This window comes from Vicia villosa, linkage group LG6 (genome assembly GCF_029867415.1).
Source record: "Vicia villosa cultivar HV-30 ecotype Madison, WI linkage group LG6, Vvil1.0, whole genome shotgun sequence".
NCBI classification, from domain to species: domain Eukaryota; kingdom Viridiplantae; phylum Streptophyta; class Magnoliopsida; order Fabales; family Fabaceae; genus Vicia; species Vicia villosa.
Genome location: NC_081185.1, coordinates 120,698,112 through 120,703,714, shown reverse-complemented (window position 1 = coordinate 120,703,714; position 5,603 = coordinate 120,698,112).

The following is a 5,603-nucleotide window of genomic DNA, read 5'->3' as shown; positions in this document are numbered from 1 at the left end:
GGATGTATACAAAGTATTGTCTTTTTGGAAAGTTTTGTTTTGAAAAACAACAGTGTATGAGAATTTTGTTTGTTTTGATTTGAGCAAGCAAACTAGGAGGTCTACCCTGAGTTGTAAGGTCTTTATCCTTATTTCCTTTAAAAATCTATCCTCTCACCGGATATAAACAAAAGAGTCGATTTTGTACTCAAAACAGTGGAATTTTGACTTTGATTTTGAAAAGAATGAGAAGGGATTACCTTAAGAGGTGCAAGTGTGATTGTGTTTGTATTCAGATATTTTATCTTTGAAGTTAGTGATCTAACGGTTCAATTTTATCTTTGACATACACGCAGTTTATATTTGCTGGAAATTAAAATGCGGAAATGTAAAGTGCGGAAAGTAAATCTACGCTATTACATCGATTGTGCAGGAAATGTAAACTAGCCTATTTACATGAATTTGACATCCTATACATTTATCTAGGAATTTAAATTGCAAGAAAAATAAAAGGCATATTTTTGGATTTTTTATGATTGATTTTAATTATAATTAATGCATGATTAATTAAATTAAAATGAAGAAAAAAGATGAAAATAGATTTAAACCTAGAAATTAAGTTTAAAATATGTACAAAATATTTGTCAATTAATTTTAAAACAAAACTAATTTTTTTAGAATTTTTGAAATTGATTTGAAATTGATTAAGCTAATTAATACATAATTATACAAATAATTATACAAATAATTAAAACTTAAAGAGAAAATTATCCTAAATATGTACAAAATTAGTTTATAATATATAAACAATATTTAATATAAAGAACAATTTTTTTTTATGATTTTCTGATTGGTTAGAATAATTAAAAAGCAAATATATAAATACATACTAATTAATTACGCAAAATATTGAAATTTTGAAGAAAAATAAAATATTTTTATTTCAGAAAATAATATATTATTTTAGAAGTCTAAAAATATTTTTTGTGTATTTTTTGGATTTTTAAAACTATTTTTAATTAATTTTGCAAAGAAAATTAAAATAAAATAGAAAATAAAAGGATACTAATCAGATGTGGTTGATTGGAGAGTCCATGATATGGACTGGCGTGTCAGGTGCGTTGGATGAGCTGGAAAGTGAATCTGAAGGCTCAGATATTGAGACACATGGCCATCAATACACCTGCAAAGCACTGGATTAGTGGAAAATTCAAAAGAACGCGCGCGCTGGCTGTCCAATGAGGTAGGGACACCTCATCATCTTCAACCTCTCGCTAGGACCTTTTACAGCGCTTTTATGAAAAGAGCGTTGTAATTGATGAGCTTCAGTACTGCAAAATAACGAATAGGGGTAAACCTAAAAATAAATTTGGCGCGACCTATCCATTCAACTCGTCTGATCCATACGAACTCAATGGTACCACTTAGATCCTCTAATTTTGCCTATTTCAGAAAGCCCTAATTTTGAGATTATGAACCCTAGAATGGTAACTTCGTGTGTAAGCGTCTAAAACTCAATTAAAGTTCCAGAAATGATCTACACACCACACCAAGTTCAAATATATGTCTACATCGTGCTAGATATGCTTGTGTTATGAGATACAAGTCAGTTTTAGTTTGAGCAAATTGTGACCTGTGTAGCTCGATTCAGTGAGGTTTAAGACTTGCAATTGATTGGAATAGTTTCAGTGAAGCTCAGAGATGATGTTTGAATGCTTAGTTTGTATTGAAATTGACTGAAATTAAAAATTCGAATTTGAAATTTCTTTGAAAAGTTTAAGTGGTTACAAGCATGGTACAAGCATAAGAATGGCTCTGATTTCTGTCTCCTTTGATTGTGAAGTGTTATAGCCTTTATATAGACTATGTTGTGCTTAGAATTGAAGCCAAGAAGCATCTAGATTCCTTTGTGGAATTCTTGATTTTTTTATATTAAAAACCTTTGAATTATTGACCAAGTCTTCTTCTCTTCAATGCTCTTGCCTTGCTCTTCAATTCTCTGCAGAAAATCAGAGATTCCTTGGGTGAGTCATGCTTGGATTGTAAGCTACCCATTATCCATTCATTTTTATTTTAATTTAATCTTAAAATAAGATAAAATTAAGCAAAAAATGGATAAAAAAAGGTGTGGGCCTTGTCTTGGTCGTGGGAGGCCCATAATATTATGGAAATGATGTTTGAACCATGAAAACTTGGCCCCATTTGGAAAAAATACATTTTTGAGCAATGTTGGTTTTATGCATTTTCCCAAAATTTAGCCAACTTCAACAAGGTGTAAATCCCTCAATTTTTGTCATATGAAGGAGATCTTGCACTTTTTGGAAACCTCAAAGAGTCCTCTAACCAATGTCTTTGGTCTCATGTCAAAATGATTTTTGATGCTCCTTGTGTGTCCTTTTGAAAAACGTGTCTTTTTGTTGACTTTGAAAATGACCTGTAATGTCTTTGGTCATATTTTTCAAATGGTGAATGCAATGACCATGGGATCAATTGCATTTGAAAGATAATTGAATTTCCTTCAAAATGAGCTTTGGTTTGAATTTTTTGGATGAAGGATGAGAGAGTTATGACCAGTCAAAGTTGAGTTGACTTTTCAGGCAAAAACCCTAATTTTGAATCTTAGGGTTTTGTTGATTTTTGATCTTTCCTTGATGAATTATGATCATCCAATGATCAAATGATGAATCCTTTGACAAAATATGGACTTTGACAAAAAAATTCATTTTTGACTGTCTGTTGACTTTTTGGTCAAACGGGTCGTCTGTTGACTGTTTGAGCTGCTGACGGTGCGTCTGAGTGAATTGAAGTTTGAAAATTTGTATGATGGTACTTTGAGATATATGGATGTGCATGAAATCTATTTGAGGTCTCAAAAGCTTGTTTCTCCTGTAAAAACAAGAAAACCCTAGTCAGGGACTGTTTGTGTAGGAGACAGTTAAGCGTACCTGATTTTTGTGCAGTGCTGAGTCTCTGCTAATCGCGTGATATTCAGAAGACTTCTAGAACAAAAATCTTGGAATTTTGAATTGTGAAAGATTGATTTGATTGATGGTACAAAACACTGAGAATTGTATTGCCAGCAGTTTGGCTGTCAATTGACTGTTCAGATATTGACGTAGCAGTTAGAATGAAAAATCAACAGTCAAAGTTAATTTCCTTTTTTGTTGTTTTTTTTTGTTTTAAGTAAAAAATGAAAGTTTATTTACATGATTTGTTAAAAAACACAGACATAATAAATAACTATTATTTACTGTTACCAGTACAGTCTGAGTTTCCTGATTCTGCGCCTGCAAAAAAGATTTAACTCTGTACCAATTGTGTTAGTACTATTTATTTGTAAATAAATAAATAGCATGTGTGAAGTAATAAACAGTATTTGGCGTTTGCGTAAGAATAAATTCAACTGCAAGCCAAATTACTGTATAAGAAAAATTCTAAAAACTAAGTATTTCATATGTCAGGATATTTGTTGAAATAAAAATCCATGATTATATGAGACTCTTAATTTTCAGATTGGAGTTTTCTTGAAAAAAGATGCGGGCAAATTTTGGGGTATAACAAATGTGTACGCGTTACAGTCTAGTCAAAGAAGGAACACCACTCGTGTTTTTTATTTCAATGAAAAATAAGCGATCTTTAGCTTCACTTGATGATCTCAAGATAATTAGTTGTTTCTTGGTCCTCCATGAAATAAGCGATCTTCTCAGAAGAAAATGTGGCAAGAAATAGATCTCCTAGTGTCTGAACAGCCAGCCCAGTCAGCATCTGAGTATCTCTTGGTAAGAATATGCCCCTCCCAAGACATAACTTCAAGTACCTTAGAACCCGAGTAGTTGCATTAAAATGGTTAGCTGTTAGAATAGATAAGAATTGACTTAACTACTGAGTGCAAAATGTTATGTCAGGCCTTGTAGAATTCAAGTAAAGAAGCCTTCCAACTAGCCTTCTAGCCTTCTGTATGCAGGAATGTCATGGTATAATGCATTTGAATCTTTATGAAGTTTTGTGGATGGATCTGATGGAGTAGAGGCTAGTTTTGCACATAACATTTCTGAGTCCTCCAAAAGATCCAAACAACATTTTCTTTAACATAATGAAATTCCAAGATTTGAATGGGCAACCTCAATTCCAAGGAAGTGTTTCAATTGTCCTAGGTCTTTGATTTTAAACTCTTTGTGTAATTTTTTCTTTGATCTATTTCATCTCTTGTAAAGAATCTCCTACTAGAATGACATCATCTACATATACTAGCATGCTAGTAAATGATATTTTGGTCTGCTTTGTAAGCAAAGACACATCTGCATTAGTCTGTTTGTATTGATGTTGAATGAGAAATGCAGTTAACCGTTCATGCCATTTTCTACTAGCTTGTTTTAGTCCATATAAGGACTTAACAAGTGTACACACATGACTAGGTTCAACATTATTGACACCTGGTGGAATTGTCATATATACATCCTCTTGATGTTCTCCATGTAAGAAGGAATTGTTCACATCCAATTGGTGAAGATGCCATCTGTTAAATGGAGGAAAGAGCAACAATTGTTCTGACTGTAATTAAAACTTGGCAACATGAGAGTGTGTTTTAAAATAGTTCAGGCTTTCAATCTGGTTATAACCTTTTGAAAACTAATCTAACTTTGAATCTCTCAATTGTTCCCTCATCATGATGTTTGATCTTATATACCCACCTGCATCCAATAGGCTTAACATTTGGAGGCAAATCCACAAATTTCCATGTGCTTGTTTTCTCACGTGCAGTGAACTCAACTTGTATAGCTTGATTCCAACAATTAAACTTGCAAGCTTCAGCATAGGACTTAGGCTCAGTTTGAGAAGAAATAGATAAAGAATAGTGACAACGAGGTGTATAGAGATTTGAATATGACATGGAAAAGGAAATAGGATGGAGCATACTTGTAGATGATGATTTGGGATTTTGAGAAGTGGAGCATACATAATGCTGCAAATAAGATGGCTAATGTGACACTCTTGAGGATGCACGAGTGAGAGCAATAAGTAGGTCAACAGTGTCATGTATATGGTTGTAGATTGGTCTATAATGTGTGATAGAAATGGAAATAAGTTTTTTCCTTTTTTTGTGTATTTTTTTTCCTTTTTAATGTTGTTTTTGTGTTGTTTTAAGTAAAGTTATTATGAGGTTATACTTATGAATTTCTCTTAGGAAATAATATGTCTATTGTCGTTTGTTGATTCTACAAAGATGGGCGATTTAACCATCGACCAAGGTAAATATTAACTTTTCTTCTCGGGTATTAAAAGAAACAGAGAGGCAAAGCTAAATGCACTTTGAAAATACAAAATTACAGTTGTTGGGAATCAAACTCATGGCCAGTAAAATTTTCCCGTCGATTAATATTACAATCGAGGGAAAATGTGTAGCATTTTCCATGACACTCTTCTTTACCTCATCTAGCAAACTGAGGTAAAATCCCTTAACCAATCGAGGTAAAATTATTTATTCGTAATATTGCATGCAATAGTTTGATTGTTATTATTTAATTAACTAGACAAATACTCGTGCTATCGCACTAGGGATGACAATTTGGCCTATACCCTATATGGGTACCCGCAAAAAATGCCCAAAATGGGTAGGGTAAAAA